The sequence below is a fragment of the Bemisia tabaci genome, chromosome 3, assembly GCF_918797505.1.
Source record: "Bemisia tabaci chromosome 3, PGI_BMITA_v3".
Taxonomy (NCBI): domain Eukaryota; kingdom Metazoa; phylum Arthropoda; class Insecta; order Hemiptera; family Aleyrodidae; genus Bemisia; species Bemisia tabaci.
Window position 1 is genome coordinate 42,909,697 of NC_092795.1, and position 22,281 is coordinate 42,931,977.

The 22,281-nt window shown below is 41.9% G+C and overlaps 1 protein-coding gene across 1 annotated transcript in view; it reads left to right on the plus strand.

Moving 5' to 3' along the window:
• Positions 1–8,462: 8,462 nt before the first annotated feature.
• LOC109037603 (uncharacterized) overlaps positions 8,463–22,281 on the plus strand; it is a 75,736-nt gene continuing 61,917 nt past the window's right edge. The window contains exon 1 of the mRNA XM_072298409.1: positions 8,463–9,477. The gene's annotated coding sequence lies outside the window, so the exon portion shown is untranslated. The remainder of the gene's footprint in view (positions 9,478–22,281) is intronic.

Sequence of the window (22,281 nt, forward strand, 5' to 3'; positions counted from 1 at the left end):
TTTTTACCCGATTCTCACAGTTGCACATAACTTTTAGAACCCGTACAGGAGGCTAGATGCGATCAATGACTATTTCATCTCCATTTAGAATATTCTTCTTTCGATTTTCTTCTTTCATTTTTCCAGTTTTTGAAGTCGAACGTGTATCGCTGTGCATTTCCCCAAGACACCGATTTTCACGTTATTTCCTAGGCCCTGTTTCTAACTCACTTATATAATCACTTATCTGAATTTGGGAAGTAACGGTACGTGCGTTGTTTCTAAGGTGAGCTAGGAATAGTATTTCCTATTCGCAAAATTCAGTCCATTTATGAGTCTTATTTCCTATGAATTCAATCAAGAAGAGCGCTGCCTTGCAAAGGAAAAACGCCGTATGAACATTCGAGAGTTGCCAAATTTCCTTCGATAAAATGTTTATTTTTGAGGAAAGTGAGGAATATTTTTCCTTTGAATTTTCAGAGTCTTTAGGTGGAATTGCGTATGAAATTATCTGAAAAATCGAAGGGAAAATATTCATAAATTTACCAGGAAATTCGTGTCTTAGCAAAGGAAATTTGGCAACGTCTGAAGGTTCATACGGCGTTTTTCCTTAGCACGACAGAGTGCCCATTCAGATCGCACTGGAAAAAAAGCACGTTGGATCTAGAGTCCAGACTGTCGAAAACACCGACAAGAAAAAATACTCCTGATTCAATAAGATTTTTGCTTTAATCAAAAGGAAATCCGCTCAAATTAAGAGGCTTGGTTCTTGACTTAAGGGAAAATCCGATTGAATCAAGAGTATTTTTTCTTGTCGATGTTTTCAAGAGTCTGGACTCTAGATCCAATGTGTTTTTTTTTTTTTTTTTTCCCCAGTGCGCTGACCAAGGCGACTGTATCAGCGAACACAGAAGCTGTAACATAACCTTAACTGTGCATACGTGATTTCGAAGTGCGTAGCATGCGTGGAGCTGATCACGGTCATCTTTCTGCACAGGCTCCGCAGATCAGGGCTGCGCGATTGGAAACGGTGGAGCGGGTGGGGGCGGGGGGCGGAAGGGGGATCTTCGGCGAACATTTACGCGTGCGGAGATTCTCTCTGTTGTGGCACACTCGCAATCCTTGACACCAATGAGGCGACCGCAGCCGAGCAGAGACCTTCCCACAGAGATTCCTAGACCAGCCTCGCGGTGCGCGGATCGCTGATCGAGCGAATTCGAAGCGGACATCCAGTCGAACAGACCAGAGCACTGTCCTCTTTGACCCCTAGTGGAGTGCAGCTCGTTCCTTGCTCGCCTGAGCAACTTAGGCACTTAGAGTGTCTACATACAGAGAGTATTGTCATGTCTGTGTCGCTCTTTGATTGGCTCCTCAGTTCTAGGCTGTGGGGTCCAGTCCACCCTGTAGCGCAACAGAGAAGCCTAGGGGCTACGGAACCCTCAAATTCAGTTTTTTAGGGGCAGATTACCCATGAGAATATCGCTTTCCAAGCCTTTGATCAATTTGACAAATTTGCTTGTTTTGAAGAGGGGCACTGTCCCCTACCTTTCAGGGTCAGTATTTTGGATAGGGATTGACCGATTTTAATTTTTTAAAATTTAAAATTTTAGGATTTAATTTGGAAAAGCTGAAAATGATAAAATTCCTAACAATTTCACATTTCATTGCTATTTGGTACTCGAGAGAATAAAAATTCGATCACATAAGACCCGTTACCTCAGATTTCTAAATTGACTTTCGAGGCTGCGGTTACATATTGAACCAATCGATATCAATATAATCGCACCTATGTGATCTGTCGAATACGATCCATGAAAACCGTCAAGTGAACGTACCGATGGGGGAGGGGTGTATGAGACACGTTTACTCTTGTTGGGCACATTTTTTGTGAAAGCCCTGCCAACTTTAACAAAAGTTCAGGTCTGTGAACCCATCCCTGTTTGGACAAGGCCTTCCATTTATAAAAGATGAGCGAAAAAATTATGAAAGAACAAACATAAATGTGGTTAATCATTTTAACTTCCGCCGCTGCGCCGACCTCACTGTGTTGGCGCAATGCGTGAAGTGTTCATGCAGTCTTGTAGGCGCTATGCGTTTCACGCCGACCGCTGCTAAACGCACTGTTTGGTGCAATGCGTGAAGTATTCATGCAGTCTTGTAGGCGCTATGCGTTTCAAGCCGACTGCTGCTGACCGCAGTGCGCTTGACGCAATGCGTGAAGTATTCATGTGGTCTTGTAGGCGCTATGCGTTTCATGCCGACCGCCGCGCCGCTCCGTTCCAGGTCAAATTGCGTGTTTGGTTTCTCTCAACTCGACCAATTAAAGGTGTTGTCTTTAGAAATTACTGTACTTTTACTCTCAGGAAATGAGAGATTTTGTCGCCTTTTCTCGTTTGTAATTTATTTTGTGAATCCGATTTTTTCCCCTCTTTTTTTGATACCTACATTCAAAAAGATTGCAAAATTTGCCGCCTCCTTCACTTTGCCGCCCCCTTCACTTTGCCGTCATGAGCCGCGGCCCATGTGGCCAACTGGCTACCCCCTTAATCCGGCCTTGTATAACACCCAGATAAAAGAATGCGTAAGTAGAGAAATTGGTGTCAATCTGGACCAGCGTTTTGATCGCGTTACACGTGGATGTGAAAAAGCAAAAAAATCGCGTTCCGCACTCTATGGACAGCCCCTTAGTACAAAATCTCGGGGAGAAAAACCCATAGTTTTTGCACTGATTTTTACGCGTTCATTTTTGTGTTTTCATTTTTTCAATTTTTTTTTTTTGCCCTTTTACCATTTGAAAGTGGGTACCTAGGTAATTATTGCCCCGAAAAATCCTAGGTGTGTTTTATTTTGTATTTTAGCTTTTTTGATCTATATTATAGTTGTGTTTCACCGCGTCGAGGAACACGTTTCCAGCTCAACATTTATGCCACGATAGGAATTCTCGTTGCGGCAGCCAATAATCTTCCTATAGTGACAAGATGCCACATCAAAATTGCGGAAAACCCGTTCAAAACAAGATTTCCTGTTCTGTTAACCAAAAATTTCTGTTCCGGCGTATCAAAGAATAATTCCTTTCGACCGAACTGGAAATTTTTCTACCGTCCTAACAAGAACGCCGTAAATCCATCAAGATTTGCCCTTGTTTTTTTGGAACTGAACACTTTATAAAATAAAAATTCTTTCACCCATGCACCTCAAATTTTCAGGTTAAGTTCTTGAGAGTATTTGCGAAAGAATTCTGTGAAAATATTATCCTAAGGAACACAAGTTTTTCTCCTATGATACATTGTTTCCGAAAAATGTAAAATGGCGTTTACGGCGTTTTTGCGTTGTACGGCAGTATAGATTTCTGACAGGGCTTACCAAGCGGCTGGTAAAACTAACCAGAAAACTGACTTAAGACTAGCAGTACTAGCACTAAATTCCCTGAGAATCGTCATATCATCGCTCCTCTATCGTAAGAACGTAATTCCACGTGGAGATTTCCGGAGCTCGCTTGAAAATGGATTTACGCCCTGATGCCAAACAAAATGCACCCGAAGGTTTAAACACTTAAATTGTGCGGCAAGTACCGCGAAGAAATCGGTTTGGTATCTAAAATATTGATTTTCATTTTCATTTTCATTTTTCATTTCAATTACATTGTTTCCAAAAAATGTAAAATGGCGTTTTTGCGTCGTACGACAGTTTTCTCCGCATAGTATTTCGCAGTTCAACCAGGTTAGAGCGTCGTGTATGCATCTTAAAGTGAGATTGGCAACTTGGACGAAGACCCGAGTCCTAACTGCTCACTTCCCATAACGTGCGAGCGGAGGTATTTACTTTTAACAGCGAATCCTCGGGCCAAACAGCAAAACGGCCCAATCTTCTCATCATCGGAGGAACCGGTGCGGTGCGGTGGCGCTCGGCGCGGCAACGCGCGGCAGCGAACATCATCGCGCGTGTAACACACGGTGTGAACACCGAAAACACACGCGCGAGCGTGGGTACTCGTTGCGAGCGAAGACAGGGCCCGGGGAAGACAAGATTACAACACGATAAAGAGTTTAACGGTCCTAGATGAAGAGAACTGCAATTAGAGCATAATTAAACGCACCGAGATTAAATTAAATTCGTAACGTTGGCCCAATCGGCGCTACGGACACCGCGGCTTTTGGAGCAGAAAGTCCTTGTCCGTGACGCTATGTTTGCCCGGTATGCGTCATGGAGAAACTGCCCTCGGATATTTGGCACAAGTAGTCAAGGGATGAAAAATTGGAGATTTTTTTCGGAAAGTTCCAGCATTTTAATGATAATACATTGTGGGTTATAGATAGATCCTCTTAATATAGAAACATGAGATTCATTGTAAGTGATTGGGTTACATTGTAAGGTCATATGCGGGGTGACTTAAGAGTACTGTCCCACTCCTATAAACCTTAGGAATCTTGCCCTTATTCAGAGAGGTCCACCTAAAATTTTTGGGAATCCTGAGAGTCGTCTCAAAACGGCCGTTATCAATACCTCTCCTTCACTATTTAAAAAACTTGGAGAGAACAGCAATCAGTAAATCTGTTTCAATAACAGCAATGTAGAATGATGTCAAGCTGTTTTCATCAGACGTAAAAAGTTAAAAGATCGGATAGTCAGATTTTCATTCGTGGAACTGCACGTGGAAACAAGTTAGGACTATTTAAAAAACGGAGTCATTGGATTCCAAGGATTACGATTTAATCACGAAGAACGATCAAAGTTCTCATTCAGTATGACATAATTGATATCACTGAGCCTAGTATTGTAATAACTCAAGCATAAGAACTGCATCAAGGACTTCATATCTTTCTTAGAGAGCTGTAAGACTTGAATTGACTCATTCCTGTTTTCTTAGATGCTGTTACTGTGACTCATACTGAGTATCAAAAGTTGAGTGTAATAATCGACTGACATAGACATGCTTAACGCTCGAGTTGCAAAAATTTTACGATCTAAAAGGCCAAATAGATTGAACTTTGCAAAAAAGGGGGTTTCCTTAAAGAGTTCCCAAAGGTAAGGTACATGCACTGTTAAAAACCTAGAGGTTCATTTCAGTGCCGCTCCTAGTTCATCTATGGCAAGTTCAGACGGGCTATGATATAGTGCTGCTCAAGCCATTAATTGGAAATAGATGAACCCGTAGTGAATTCTCTCCTCGCGGTCTTAAGGACCCACCCCTTTTATATTGCGTTTATAGTTCCCACGAGTGTAGTGAATATCACTCCTGCCCGGAGTCATTTATACTCAAACCCGTTCGTAGTCGTATTCTGCACAACTCTCCGTTTCACGACCGAATGGAGGATTTGCAGGCGTCTGAAACTACGTGAATTTCATGTCCACGAAAAAACTACTGATTGAACTGAACATGAAAATAAACTTGGTTTCTGAAATGATTACTTTTTGAGGAGACATTACCAAATTACCCAACCTGCTAAAATACATGTTTTTAAATGGGAAATACCGCCTGCTGACGTCACAAGGCGGCAGATTTTCTCCATTCTAAATTATTTTCTACTAACCTGAAAAAATTATGCAAAATACTGCAAAAACGCAGTTCATTAAGCACTCTCACATACAGCGATAAAAGAATTTCGTGTAAATTCTCCATCGGTAAAAAGTTCTCTTAAAACTGTGTGATGATGTCATTTGAGGTTTGAATATTATGAAATAAACATTTGCAACAGTTACCATGATACATGATATAATTGAAATAATAAACATAAGAAAAACGGGTAACCGAGGCTAAAAAACAACAACAAATAAATTCTGGAACGTCTCGGGGGTGGTTTCAACGCCAATCTCGACCAGGAAACAAAAAAATATAAAAAAGTATAAAAACCCAAATACCTAGACTCCATTTAGTGATAAAAAACCTCTAAAAGTCACAGGCTTTATTTTTTGCTATTTTTTTAGCCTTGGTTACTCTTTGGTTTTTTGTTTATCTATTAGTTTGTAACGTATATGAGAACTTACAATATTTACCGGAATACCGTAAGAATGTTCGCGATAGCATTTTTCAAGAAGGGGCAGCTTTTCGAAAGAAACCTGTGTGTCGACGGCGGCGCGTCGAGGGAAGCGTTTCGCCGTAGCGTCACGCTTAGCGCCGCGCGGACTTTCGGCAACTTCCCGCACAAATCGCTCGTAATTGCGGCGTCGACGACGGACGACGTGGACGCGTTGCGTGCGACGTCGCGGGGCGTCGCGGCGTCGCGGCGCAGCGCTCCGCTCGTCGGCCGCACCGCGAAGCGAACCCCGAAGCGAATGTAGGTAACCGACATTATCAATGCGTAAGAAATGCGTTCCCCGGTTCGCAAACCGACCATGTTGCCGCGCTTTGGCCATGAGAAATTACACCCCGAAAAAAAAGAAGGGAAAAATGCATTGATCATGTGCAACCGTTTATTATTGTATACCTTAGACATAACATTTTGTGTTAACCTTTTACAAGAACAAACGAAAGTAAAATGTACACTGGTAAAAAAAAAAAAAAAACACATTGGATCTGGAGTCCAGACTCTTAAAAACATCGACAAGAAAAAATACTTTTGATATTCAATCAGATTTTAGCTTAAATCAAGAACCAAGCCTCTTAATTTGAGCGGGTTTCCTTTTGATTTAAGCCTAAATCTGGTTGAATCAAGAGTCCTTTTTCTTGTCAATGTTTTCAAGTGTCTGGACTCAAGATTCAATTGGTTTTTTTTCTAGTGCAAGTTTGCGACTTAACTGTACAAACTAAAGTTTTGCACAAGAAAAAATGGCATTTACGTTCATTTTACCTATTTCAACAGAATTAGAGGAGTGACCTGTTCGAGAGGTTGTACAAAATTTTAATAAAAATGAACCCTGGAAAAAAATCGCTTGGATTTAGAGTCCAGAATTTTAAAACCATTGACAAGGAAAAATATTCTTGATTCGATCGGATTTTTGCTTGCATCGAAAGGAGATCCGCTTAAATTACGAGGCTGAACCCTCGATTCAAGCAAAAATCCGATTGAATCAAAAGTATTTTTTAAAAGGAGTCTGGATTCTGGACCCAAGTGGCTTTTTTTTTGGTGAGCTAAGAGCGAGAAAAAAATAAGGTAAAAACAACAATCACAATTTCACTGTTATAAACAGTGCTGAGGGTTCGCATATACTCCAATTCATAGAAGTTAACACATTTAGCCGGGGTTGTTTTATTATTCTTGATGGATATGGTAAAGTCATTGCAAAGTCCGAGCAATTTACCTCCCACCCTCCCCCAATTTTTTTTCTCAAGATCGTTAAGCCAGTTAAGTTTCCATATATCAGCGATACAGATGTTTTCCTATTGCAATATGAGGGTTTCGCTTATGTTTCCTCGAACTTACACTCGTTACCTTTTTGTCTTAACCACAATGAAAAAAAACTTTCGGCGTTTTTACCAAGGTCCGCTGGTACCTTTACCATCTTACTTTTTTTACCAATTATTGGTAATTTTACCAAGACTGACTGGTAAGCTCACCTAAAAACCGGAATTTTTACTTTGTTGGTAATCAATTCCCGGTAACTTTGCCGTTTTATCTCGGTAATTCTACCACAGTCGATAAAAATATCGGCGTTTTTACCAAGGTCCAGTATATAATTACCGAGAAAGTTCAATAATTTTACCGAGATTTCTCCGTAAAATTACCAATTCCATAAATGGTAATTTTACCAAAAAAAAACTGGGATCAAATAGAACCCTAAATTCTTGGTAATTTTACCCTTTTTTTAGTAAATACACAGAGATTTTTTTTTCAGTGCAGTCCACCAAATTCGCCCGTGTTGCAAAAGCGACGCAGGCGCCTTTGATGCGACCTCGCCGAGGAACAGCTGTCGAGGGAATTGATCCGATTTCGTATGCGTTTGGCAGCCGAGCGAGAAGTCGGAGGCCCGGGTTCCGGCGCGCATTCGGATTCGGCAGTTGGAATTGTGCGTGCACCAGAGAAGCAGTTTGTGCGTCCATGCTTCTGTGCGTGGCACTTGTGCGCTAGAAAGTGCTCGCCGGCCCCCGTCCGAATTTCACCAAAATTTCCCGCGAACGCCCTTTCACCACCCTTCAAAGCTTATCGACCTCGTTCAGCCCCCCCACCCCTCCCCCACCCCCTCACGCTACACTTCCGGTTCTCTCGAAACTCCAGTGCACGTGTGAAAAGAAGTAAACCCTGTTGAATTTACTTCCCCCGACCGCGATACGTTTTTGAAGATACATTCGCCACCTTCCTCTCGATTTTTATCCCTGTTACGAACTTCTCAGAGCAAAAATCAATCAAAATTTGTCAACTTTCCAGTCACAAAATTAGCGAGTAGGTGTGTAATTCTTGCTATGAACTTCCGAGGCATTGCTCAAGTGTAGCACTGGCAGAATTTTATGCGATTTCCCCCCAGTGCTTTATTCCTCATTTCCTATCTCCCCATCGCTCCTTCGTGTTCTCCGAATTTTGCTCAACTGAACAGAACTCATCATCACCAGCCGATCGTTGCATTTACACTCTTTTTTTTCATCCGAATTCAAAAATTCACATGTGCAGTATCCTAAACAAATTTCGTTTGTGAAATCGCGCTGAACTGTTGCATCGTTTCACTGTGATACAAAGCTTGGTTCTAGTCCACGATTCCGCAGGGAAGCGCCAAAATCTGGAAGTGCTCAAATTTGCCGCGAGCTGTGACCGCTTTTCCGCGCCTGTGCGAGCGGCTCGGATTGAGTTGCACTCTTTCCCGCTCATCGGCTCATCATCCAGTTTCGTCATCTCTGGAAAAAACACCCATTTCTCCCGAGTTCCGACTCGAGGAGTTTGTTAACCCGGAGCACAGCTGTTGTTTTTACGCACATTCGGAAACCTACTTTCGTATCTCTCCTCTTGGAGATTTTATAATTCACGAGTGGCACTTTGAGTGTTTTGTATTGCGCCACAAACAAGGTTCATAGGAACGCTGCTCTCGTCTCGTGACGTGGAGCGTGGCGGCATTTCAGTGATGCAAAATTCTGCAAACAAAGTCATTTCCGCACGACGCAGCCTTTATCTGTTGACACGGCCCCACAGCCTGTTTGTTTTGTTCGTTTTGAACTCATAAATTGCAATTTTCTGTGTTCATCCCACCGATAAGTGTTCAGTCCTTTGATTTTTTCTCTCGTCTAAAGTCCTGTTTTAATCGTTCGCGCAAATAGCTCCGCGCGATTTTTCCCCGTGTTTAATTATAGTTCGGTTTATCGACTCTCTCAAGACTCGCTTCAATGCGTCAACTCGTGTGTGCCTGTCAATGTTTGTGTTCAACCTGCCATTTCGTGTGTTCAAGTATCGAAATGTTCTGATGCTTTAGCTCAATCTGACAAACACTCGTTGGAGTCTCTATAAACATTTTACATCAGCCAGTTTTGGAAAATATTTTTTTCGATATCCAGGCCATGAAATTTGACTGCCCTTGTCTTTCATCTTGAACTATATCATCACACGACAGTTCATAGCTCCTGATGCTTACATCCAGGTAAGAATTCCATTTAGCATGGAGGCATGCAATTTCTGTAGTCGGCTATTAACAAAGCCTCTGGTAAATAAAGAAGTTTTAACCATATTCATGTAATATAAAATCATAAGAGTGGCGCGAGCTACTGCGGGAGTTGGACCGCGAAACGGTCAAGGGGTCGTATGTATCTCCCCAGTATTTATGTATGAAACGTGTATGCAAAACTAAAATTAACGTTTGTTAAACTCGTTTTACTCAAAATCATGCAAAAATTTGTTTTAAATTCTTCATTTACGGGAGGCTTTAAATTTTTTTATATACTCGTTTTACTCGCTTTATAAAACTAAAAGGCATGTCAAAGTTTTTTAAGCAAAAATTGCAAAATTAGGCAGAAGTACTTTGAACAGAAAATTCTGCTAAAAGTGTTGTCTCTATAAAAGATCATTTAACGCAAGTGATATTATGTAATTCTGCACTTTCAAAGCTGTATTTCATCAGTAGCAATGACTAATACTTGAATGTGCGGGTTTTGATTTCAAGATATTTTTGCGTTAGGCTAATTCCTCTGAAAGCTAACGACTTGAATCAGCCTCTACATGGGAATGTTTAAAATTCCATTGATAATCGTTTTTCTAAACGTTGTACAACATTTTCCTGGTGAAATTTCCATCGTTTTGATCGGTTCCCTCGAAGTATAAAAAACGCGCGAGAACCTAGGTTCGTATTCGATGTGGATTAGTTTTCCATGACATTTGGACGTGCTCTTGTCAAACGGAACGATGTGCATTAAGACATGAGCCCTGGGACCCATAAGAATATATGCATAACAAGGCTCACGTCATAATGCGCATATTTCTGTTTGACAGAGATACGTCCATTTGATCCCATAACGTATCATCAGTTCATTTTTCAGACTGAATTACGTGAACTGGACCTGAGAGGGGTTAAAAGAGACCTTGCATCGTAATAGCGACCTTTGGAGATAATTTTCCTCCTCATCTGGTCTACATACTGCGTGCGAACTTGTTTTGGTCGATGACCTCAAAACTTATAGGACCCCACTCTCCCCGCCGATCCGAAAAAGTTCGGAATACGCTCGTCCAGAACTGCCCTCCTCTTGTTTTCAGCCGAACCTAGCCGCGCTGCCAGCCCCAGCCCCCACTTCCTCCAAAATTCACATCTGCGTGGCCGTGCGGATAGATGGCGCCATGGGTTTGCACGAAAGTTGATGGAGCTTACGGCGCAGTGTTGCCACGGTTAGGAAATAAATTTACATAATGAAGCCAACCGAGATTCATGTTATTCGCTGATTTATTCGTGAATCTGGGCAATCTTCAACGAGATACTTTCGTCATTTCAGTTGTTTCTACACCCAACCGAGTGGACTTACAAAATTTTGAACGCAAATGAAAAGAATTTCGAAAGATTTGGAAGGGTTTGTGTTAGCAGAATTTTCAAAATTGTCATAATTACGGCGGCTGAGCCTTTCTTCTTGTCAGAAATTTTGGTGATATGTACTATGATTTTCACGCCGACCGCTACTGAACGCACTGTGTTTGACGCAATGCGTGAAGTATTCATGCATTCTTGCAGGCGCTATCCGTTTCACGCTGACCACAGTGACCGCACTATGTTTGATGCAATGCGTGAAGTATTCGTGCAGTCTTGTAGGCGCTAATATGTGTTACATGCCGACGATCGCCGCGCCGAGGCTTCTCCTTTTCATCTCAAGTCCTCGTCATCATTTCTCTCTCAGTCGCGCCGTTCCAGGCCAAATTGCGTGTTTGGTTTCTCTCTTAACTCGACTAATTAAAGGTGCTGTCACTTGTATCACTGAAAGACGACAAAATTAGAAATTACTGTACTCTCAGGAAATGAGAGATTTTGTCGCCTTTTTTCGTTTGTATTTTTTTTTTCTAAATCCGATTTTTTTATACCTAAATTTAAAAAAATTGCAAAATTTGCCACCATGGGCCACGGCCCATGTAGCCATCCCCTTAATCCAGCCCTGCGCTTTAAGGTGGGAATGGAAATGCGATAAATGTGCTTTCAGCATAAAATGGGTTAACTCTGTATCTTTTGGCACAGAGAACACCCAAAAATGTAGCCTTCGGCAACAATTCACAGTTGTAGGGGGAAAATGGGTAACTCGAGAAAGTTTGCTGGCACTGTTGCCACCCGTCGAATCGATTTGGATTAACCGCTTATGGTATCATTATTGGAAAATGAAAATCAATATTTTAGATGCTAAGCCGGTTTCTTCGCGGTACTCGCCGCACAATTTAAGTGTTTAAACCTTAAGGTGCATTTTATTTAACCTCAGGGCGTAAATCCATTTTCAAGCTAGCTCCGGGAATCTCCACGTGGAATTACGTTCTTACGTTAGAGGAGCGATGATATGATGATTCTCAGGGAATTTAGTGCTTGTGCTGCTAGTATTCAGTCAGTTTTCTGGTTAGTTTTACCAGCCGCTTGGTAAGCCCTGTCAGAAATCTATACTGCCGTACAACGCAAAAACGCCGTAAACGCCATTTTACATTTTTTGGAAGCAATCGTATCATAGCAGAAAAACTTGTGTAACTTGGGACAATGTTTTTACAGAATTCTTTCGCCAATACTATAAAGAACTTAACCTGAAAATTTGAGGTGCATGGGTAAAACAATTTTTATCTTATAAAATGTTAAGTTTAAGTTCCAAAAAATGCGGGAAAATCTTAATGGATTTACGGCGTTCTTGCTTAGCACGGTAGTATGGTAGATTTTCAAATGGGGATCATAAATTATATTTCGTCGTTTTCCAAGACAAATGTAATTCCATTCCAATGTTGCCAAATTTAATGCCAATTAGTTTAAGTTTTGCAAGAGGATGACCGTGCGATTTCCGTCCAAAATTTTGCTTATTTTCCGTGCAAGCGAAAAAAATCAGAGAGATTTTCACAAACGTTCAGTAGTTTTCCGATAAAAAGACACTTTGTGGGAAATTTTGCAACATTGAAATGTAGTTACGTTCTCTAGTCTAGGGAACGACGAAGTAATCAGGAATCTAACGATCCTTTAGTACTCTTTTTTCCGTGTAATGCAACCAATTTAGAAAAATTGTGTCAACCTCCCGCCATCAAAAACAAAATAAACAAATCAATTAGCCTGCTGATCATCGCATCGCGCAAAGAAATCATCTCAAAAACCGTCAATGGCATGGAGACAAAGCATCAGGAGAATTTTAACTAGAGCTAGATTCGTCATTTACCGCACGAAGGAACGTAACTCCATTCCAACGTTGCGCAATCGACTTGAACAATTCAATTTCCTACACTGGAAAAAAAAAACACATTGGATTTAGAGTCCAGACTCTTAAAACATGGACAAGAAAAAATATATCATCGTTTGAATTCAATCTGATTTTTGGCCTTGAATCAAGAACGATTGCCGCTTGAAATTATGGGGTGCCGGACTTTTTCCTTTGATTTACAGCATTATAATCTGAAGTTGAACTCAAGAGTATTCTTTCTTGTACACTATGTATTTCGTAACTTGAGTCTGGACTCTAATGATCCAATGTGAGTTAAATTTTCACTTTCCGTGTTTTCGAATAATACCAATCTAATTAATTTTACCGTTGGCAAGACCTATTAGGATCTGATTTTTAGCCACTCGAGATCAGAAGAAAAATTAGTATATTATGTTCGATTTGAAATTCCCAAAACCATCTCGGTAAAAATCCACTTTGCGCGGGGAAATTTGGCAACATGGAAGTGCAGTTACGTTCTTTCGTGAGGAGAACGACGGATTATCATCGGACTCATCCGTGGCTGTCCCATTTCCGAGAGTCCTTCCGTTCGTCGCTCCAGTGCCCGGCCATCCTGTAAACGGCGCGTAGATCAGGGAATAATTGCATGATCGCTTCTCTTGAATGCACCGCCGATTTGTGCGCCGATCATTGTCGGTCACCGAGCACCGGAAATTAAACCGAATAAAAGGGGAATGGGACGCGCCGGTCGACCGACGTGAGAATTCCCAAATTTCGCCCGGGACTCACGGTTTGTTCTCCACTAACGATGCCACTTTTTAGCGAAATTTGACAATTCCGCACTGCACGCAACGCTCACCTGAGTGAGAGGCGTCGAGCTGGTCCGCAGATACTTGGTGATGGGTGGGATTTTGGGTTCCGCGTCGGAACCATCTTTCGCGTCAGCGGAAATAGGACTGGTCGATGTTGCATGGGAAATCGATTGAAGTTCAGCCGCAATGACATGGTTGAGAGCCTTTCGCAGAGGTCTGTGCGAAAAGCATGTTCTCATGCAAACCACGAGAACATGATCGGTGCACCCTTTCTTCCTATAAGTATTTTCCTTAGGAAAAGCAGAACCTGTATGCTACAAATGTATCTCAAAATTTGTAACAAATTGTCCATGAATTACGTTAAGCTAAAATTCGGAATTTTAGACCTCCTCAATGGAAAAAGAAGTCGCTTGGATCTAGAGTTCAGACTCTTAAAAACATTGAGAAGAAAAAATACTCTCGATTCAATCCTACTTTTTCTTGAATTGAAGGGCCAAGCTTCTTGATTTAGGCGGATTTCCTTTTGAATCAAGCAAAAAGTCTGATTGAATCAAGAGTATTTTTTCTTGCCAATGTTTTTAAGAGTCTGGACTCTAGGACCAAGTGACTTTTTTTTCAGTGCTCCTTTCCTGAGAAACAAGGTCTCTTCGCGGTGCTTGCTGCATAAGAAGTTCGGTGTTTAAACCTGGAGGTACATTTTGCTGGAATTCAAGGCGTAAATCCATATTCAAGGAGCCAAAATCAGCGAATCGTGTTTAAATCTGTAACTTAACACTTTAAATGCATAAATCAACGAAGTTTGGTATAGAGGTACAATCGGTCGAGGAATTTCGAATTTCCATGCCCCATAAATTTAACAAAATATAAACATTTGTGAGGGTGTGTGTTTTTTTCCCAAGTTTTTTGGTTGTTGTTTTATCATGCATGGATGCTAAAATCTTGCAGTAATCTTTGGAGTAAAAGAGTGGTTATTATGGCGACCGGCTATACGTCATACAGTATTGAAATCCATTGGGAGTCCAATTCAATAAACAGCAAATAAAGTCACGTGAAAAACGTGTTTATCACTGTCAGGATAAGGATATCAAGTGAGGATTTATTACTTAGTCGCAAGCAAAAATCCATTTTTATGACGACGTGTTGGCTGAACTAGGCGGAGATTATTCGCCATTTTGCGAAAGACAGCGCGAAGAGCGGTTCACCGCAGCGGCAACGGGAGCAGGCGATTGGCTGAGGCAGCGGACCGAAACGAGCAAAAACAAAAGCGGTCGCGAAAAAACTCCGCACATGGAAATGAGGCGGAGTGTATTCGCCATTTCTGAGCCGCCGCTCGCAGAACCAGCGGTGCGCAGATGCGCATAATGAGAGCCGCTTCCGCGAACTGACCATTGGGCGCCCGGCAGCAGGTGGGTGGGGGTTGATGGAGGGATGTGCACGGTCTAGTTTGCGGTCCGCTCTGGCGTTCAGGAGTAGAGCATGCAAAAAATGAGAAGTTCGCGTGGGAGGTAGTCTGCGAGCTATCCCTGCCTCGATGACGAGATTCAAACTCGGGTTTCGAGATCCATATTCTCGTCCGTTTTGATTATTTGGATCGCATTTTGCAAAAAGGAACCACTAGCATTGCAATGTTGCTAAGATTGTGCAACTTCTTTTGTCTTGGAGGAAAAACCCGATTATCCATTAGTAGTTTCTATTTTACTCGCTAAAAACTGTAAATTTAAGACAAAAATTACCATCTAAATTTCACAGTTTTTCACGATTTCCGCAATTTTATTGCAAAAGATGAAGTTGCACAAACCTATAGCATCATTGCAATGCTAGTGGTTCCTTTTTGCAAAGTGCAATCCATTTAACCTCTATTCCGCTGTTCACGTATTTGCACCTATTTTTGTGATATGCATTCTAGAAATCTTCAATTCAATTGACTGTTTAAAAAAAACGAAAAAGGAAGAAAATTGTTGAGCGCAGGAAAACGCCAGCAGAAGGATACATCCAGCTTGAATAACTACGTAAGAGGATTGCAAAAAAACCCACTAAAGAAAATTCATCGTGCAAGAATCAAAATTGAGGAAGCAGGAAGGGATAAAACTCCGTATCAGAAGAAAAATGAGAAACGGACTTCGAAGGAAAATTATGAAAATGAAACGATGAGAACGATAAATACGCAAGGCTCAAGCGGTATAGTTAAAGCTACATGGCGGTCAATCGGGACAACAGACAAACCGCAAGCAAGGAGGAGAAAGGGGACAAAATTATGAATCATGGCATAGAGTTTGGGACCGTCAAAGTCTTCATCAGAAAGTTTTAATTTGTTCAGTCAGAACAACGGAACTTTTCAGCTAACTTTCAAAATCACGTGAAATAAACCAACGTTCCCAGAAACGCATTGTCCCACTAACTTGTTACACTAAACCTCTCAGCATTAATACAGAAGTTTTGACATCCGCGTCGTTCGAGATGGAAGATCTTCAACGCTATCTTTTCAGCGAGTTTATTTTCCCCAATCGAGTACGTTGTAGGTACATTTTCCTTTAAATGTTGCTTCCTCCTTCATCACCATACACTGATAAAATAACGACCAACATGAGAGAAGCAGGAGACGTTTGAAAATAGCAAAATTAGCAGGAGGATGTATAAAAAGGGTGACTAAAGAAAATAACAAAGGATTATCCCTCCAAATCACTGGATGTTGTGCTTATGAGTCCCAATACTATACATTTCATAAACAAATACAGTATGATGCGTTTTCTGATATTTTAAGCTATACAATTTGATAAGAATTTTCTTTATTTATATAAAAAATTCAAACCATTTAAAATTTAGGCAAACCTACCATTTTTTCCCTGCTCATAAAAAAAATAGAAAAAGAAACATCTTTGTCCACGATGAAAATATTCAAATTAATATTTTATGGCACATTTTCTTCTTCCTGCTCTCTTATATTGCCTTTCGACTTTCGTCGGTGAATTCCAAGTTGAATTGAACCAATATAATGGTGAAAATGTGGGCGGACTTAGATTTCCCCTTCAATATTAGACCATGCAATTTGAGCCACAGAAGAGTCGAAATAGCTGCATTACGCTTATTGCGTATACCACCGAAACAATCCGGGCAAAATAGGCATGTAATTGTTGTGTTTTTAAGAATGAGAAACGTTAAAAATGTTATAAAAATAACGGCATTTTCAAATCACATTTCTCTCGGTAACTCCTGAGGTGAAAGGCTCTCTCAAGTATTACGGAAGGGCATGTTTGACTTAATTTCACACTCTCCTCCCCATCGCAAGGCACCCGCAAGACAACTCCATACCCCCCCCCCCCCCTCATTACTTAAAACCGGCTTAACCTCCGTTCCACCATCTTCAAATGTAATGGAGGAATCCTGGAAAAATTATTTTTAGGAGGAACATTTTTTTTTTTTTTTAAAGTGAACGTACGCAAGGTCGGGCTAAGAGTTTCATCCACCTCCCCACTTTTAAGATTTCGCGTGACAAGTTCACTTCCCCTCCCCCTCGAATGGCTTACGTCATACTTGAACAGTCCCAAATTGACTCGAAAGTAAAAATCAGAAGTTATCAACACAATAAACGTATCTTTAGGAAGGTACAGTAGACTCTGTATTATCCGGCTTCGTATTATCCGGACTCTGGATTATCCGGATCGATTTTGCAACCATGTAACTACGTACGCATTCCGATAAGTGAGCGGATCCGCGGAGAAGCGGTCGCAAGGCATATTGGCGCCTGCAAGGCTGAAGGAATACTTCGCGCATTGCGCCAAACAGTGAGGTCGGCGTGGAACGCATTAGCGCCTACTAGATCGCATAAATACTTCTCGCATTACGCCAAACGCAGTGCAGTCGGTTAGTTAGCCTAAAACGCACATTAGCGGCTACAAGACTGTATGAATACTTCACGCATTGCGCGCTTTAATCGTTGTATTGTAATTTATCGTTGTCGGCTAACATTGACAATCACCATTGAGTCGTTCAATTTGGCGTTAACCTTTTAAATTCGTGTTGGTATGTACATGATGTATACATAATAAGAATACTGTGGTGTTGGTTGGTGGTGTTTGTGTTTACTATTATTATCCGGATTTTTTTTTATCCGGATCGGGCCCGGCACCGATTAATCCGGATAATCTAGAGTCTACTGTAATTTCCACTTATCGAGTTAAAGTTTAAAAGAAGTTCGCTTTCTTGGTTCCGGTGAGCGAAATTCACAATCGCTGGACATTCTGCGGACTCATGTGCAACGTGTGCATAGGAAAGGGGGGGGGGCAGGAAGGGGGGCAGGAAGGGGGGCAGGCAGGATTGTTTTCCTGTTTCGAGGCGGCGAAACGGCGGCGCGGCGCACAGTGGATGGAGTCAATAGGAGAGGCCGGACAAAATTTGGAAACTTTAAAAGCTTATAACTCCGTTCATACAAAACTTCGAGGTTTTAAAAGTGGTTTCCTCGTGAAAGTTTCTTTTAATGACACCCCTTAAACTTCAAAATGTGACGAAATAAACATCAAAATTTGCAGTATTAGTAAAATATTTCATGCCCGACCTCTCTGATTGACTCGACGCACTGTACGGCGCGCGTGGCATGCCGAGGTGGCCCGAAGCTCCAGGCCGTTCGCTAAGTTGCATGCTAAAAGCGTTTTTAAGGTCTTCCCCTCCTGCTGCGCCGCTGGAACAAGCCCCACCTCGGTTGCACAATTCACAACAGAGTTCAAAGACTCCACGACATATATGTATAATACGGCCCACTCATAAACCCGGCCCGGCGCAGCGCGGCGCGGAGCTGAGTGGCTCAGCGGTGCCGAAAAAATCAAGGCTGTTGCATTTTATCGGCCACATCTCGTCGAGAGGCCATCGATGTCAATTCTTATTTAAACTATTTTTATCCGTTGAAATTTGCCCTGTTCATCGCTTTCATCTATTTCTCAAACAATGCAATGCAAGTTCAAACCAAAACTTGAGTTACGATACTTTTAAAGGGAAATCATACACGGGGGAAAAACATTTAAAAACAATATGTAAATAATTAAAAGATAGGTTTCAATTCTTCGGGTTATACTCTGTCAAGTATAATTGCAACATGTATTAATCATAATAAACTATATTTGTTCCAAAAAAAAAAATAAAAAAAAAAAAAAAAAATCAAGTTAAATTACCAAGAATAATAGTAAAAGATAAGCCATTCTCTACAGCAACGACACTATACAAACTCAGGCGGTTAAGCCTTACCGCGTGCCCTCCATTTTTCAAATTTTAAACTTATATTTTTAGTAAGCTCTTGTTTCAAAATTATGGGAAGTTCTGATTCATTCAACATTTTTCCGTGTAGTACCTGAAACTACAGCAGAGGGAAGATTAAGTTGAGCTGACACTCGGATTACACCAAAAATGAAAAAAAATCTGCGAAATCCTCTAGATTTTTTAAACTTCCGGCAATTCATAAGCCGTTTCATAAGCTGTATGTGTTAGAAATTGATGAATGAAGGAATGAAGAGTAAGATTTGCAAAGAATCAAGTCAATGATAGAGTAGAACAGAGGGAGGGCCACTAATTAAGCTGCAAGGTGTCATTTGCAGTTGGAACTAATTTCCAGCTAAATGATCCCTTTTCAATTTTCCCTCAATACCTACGACTGGGTGTGTGATTAACCTTCATACTAGCTTTCATCATGTTCTGAAAAAAAAAAAAAAAAAAAAAAAATCCTGTTCCAAATTCTCGCCACTTATTAGAATTCTGAAATTGTAGAGACTTGGCAGCTGTGATTAAGGTTCGCGCTTCGCCCTTCGCGACGCTAGACCTGCGAGTCCACGTGGCGAACTCGGCGGTTTTCGGGAAGGGCCCACTCGTCCCCCCCCTCTCATTTCCAGACCGGGCCCGCAGCCCCCCTCGGCTGCCAAACTACGGTGCGCCGCGCGCCAAAGCTCTGCGCAGCCGCGTTTGCGGTTTGTAGTTCTCATTTAGTCCGCTGCAGCGCTGCCGTTGCGATTGTTGACTCGGGCAGGTGAGCGTTGGTGCCACTTTTTGTGGGAAATTGTGTATTATTCATCAATCCTGGCAAAGAGCAGAGTGCAACTCCAGCTGAATATTCAATCAATTGAGATAAAATAAAAAATTTAAAAAAAAAAAAAAAAAAAAAAAAAAAAAAAAAAAAAAAAAACCACATACAATAACATAGAACGTAGTAGGAAAACAAAATTTTACAACACAAAAGAGGGGGCGACTAATTTAATTACTATCAAATATATATAATATACTATGAAAAATTGAAAACTGGAAATTGTGTTACATCCTCCTCTGTACTGATAAGCTCAGGCTGATTTATTGAAATTATTAAGTCCTTTCCCGAAGTAGGAGGAGAAAAGGAAGAAATAGAAACAGGAAGCGAGGAGGGACAAAACAGATGGAAAATCTCAATCGTTAATTCCTGGAAAACTTGTAGGGTCTTATTTTTAAGACAGTAGGTTGGAATTTTTTAGCCAACGCGCGTTAAAAATCAGCAAGCTGGAAATCACAATACAGAGGGAAAAAGCTCACATGAGCACAATTTTCCCTCGGAGAGATATGCTGTTTGGTGCAACACTAGGAACGACCATTCAGGAAGGCAACTGCAAATGACACTGAATGGTCGTTAGCGTCTCGCCAAGCAGCGTATCTCTATGAAGGAAAATCGTGCTCATATGAGCTTTTCCCCTCTGTATTGAGATTTTCAGCTTTATACTGATTTTTAACGCTCGTTGGCTAAAAAATTCCAACTTACTGGCTAACGAATCGTGCGTCTACCGCAATCAGTTTGTCCTGTCAGTTGTCAGTTTGTATTTTTAACTTACCAAGACCCAAAAAATATTCTTTTCACAAAAATAACATTGTGAATATGATTAGAAAAGTAAGAAGGGTATGGACTAGCATATGGGGAATCTTTCTCCTTCCGCACCGGTCATAAAGCTGAAAGTTTGAGCCGACAACGACGGTTGCCGGTTTGACCTTGAGGATGGGCCGAGGGGGGCGAGGGGCGGGGGCAAGGGGGGGGGGGGTGCAGCGGTGGCGTTGACTGCCGAAAACCGAAAGCTGAGCCACCATTTAAACCGCGCGCCGACGCGGGACGCGCGTTGCATCCGATGCACGGCCGCAGCCCGCACCTTTCGACCGGGCCAAGCCCAACGCTGAGCCCCTCACGAATTTGCCCCGGCAAAGTTGACCCTCGGTCCTGGCCCGTGTAATATTAAAAACGGAAAATTGCAGTGAATGATCCTCTTTTTGTGCTCTTCCTCTCTCCCTCCTTTCTTCTAACGATGATCAAGATTAGAGTACCTGTAAAGAGAAGAGCATGGACATGTCGGGAATTTTGGAGGTTAGGTTTGATCAGATCATGGAGCTCTTCGGGCCTCGTCTGCACGAACGCGGTTTTGGCGAATTAGTTCCACGAACTAGGGTTTTGCTGAGTTTAACGGAAGGGCTGACTACATGGAGTACATAAAGTCGTAATGTAAATCGGAGAGCTGTCGCCATGTTCATGCTCTACGAGTTCCGAGCCCGGTGTGTGCCGAGTTCGGGTTACTTTTTCGATACATGTTCGATCCAAAATGGCGATGTGGAATACGTGGTGATTCCTATCCTCTTTGTTTGCATCGGATGACCGGTACCGTGTATCGCAAACATCGATTATGTATCGAAAAAGTGACACGCGTCACACAGGAGTCTCGGAATTCGGGACTGGAAATGCTTAAAGTGCGCCAGCTGCCACTTACATTACGACTCTATGTACTCTATGGCGATTAGCACGAGGCGAAATGACGGAAATATACCTTACACTGATTTAAACCCGAGAGCTTTTGCTCTCGATGAGAGCCGCTAAGTTGCGTTGCTGAGCGCTTCGAATGCTCCGGGCAATACACCCGAAACTTTTGGTGACTGAGCCCGGAACGCGGGCGGTATGTTATAGCAATCGTAGTAGGCGCTAAGTGCGTTCCACGCCGACCTCACTGTTGGGCGCAAATGCGCGAAGTATTCCTTTCAGCCTTTGCAGGCGCTAATATGACCTTTGCGACCGTTCTTCTCCGCGGATCCCTCAAAGTTTAAAATGTGACGAAGTAAACATCAAAATTTGCAGTTTTAGTCAAAAATTTCATGTCCGACCTCTCTGATTGACTCGATGCACTGGCAGACGGTGCAGCTCGTTCCCCTGAGTTGGCCTCGTCGCGGATTGAATGGAGTTGTTGCATGTGTGAGGAATTTGCGATTTGACCATTGGTTCTTATGTAAAAGTTCGCGAGAAACACGATGGTGCCACTGGTTTTCTCTGAAATCATCTCCCAAGCTCAAAAAAAGCTCTCAAAGTGAGGCCAAAATGGAGGGGATATCCCACCCTACCCTGAGAGTCCACCTCTACATCAAGACAAACTCTCCATGCAAAGATAGGGAACTAATACATTAGCAGTGATGCCGTGTTTTCAATTTTAGAGTCCCCAAATGAAGTGGCAGCCCTGACAATGTATTTGCTCCTTATCTTTGCATAGAGAGTTTGTCTAGATGTAGAGGTGGATTCTCAGGGTAGGGTGGGATATCCCCTCCATTTTGGCCTCATTTTGAGAGCTTTTTTTGAGCTTGGGAGATAATTTCAGAGGAAACCAGTGGCACCATCGTGTTTTTCGCGAACTTTTACATTAAAACCAATGGCCAAATCGCAAATCCCTCACACATGCAACATCTCCATTATTCCCGTATTGCAACGCCATTTTTTTCATAAATGGCGTACGGCGACGA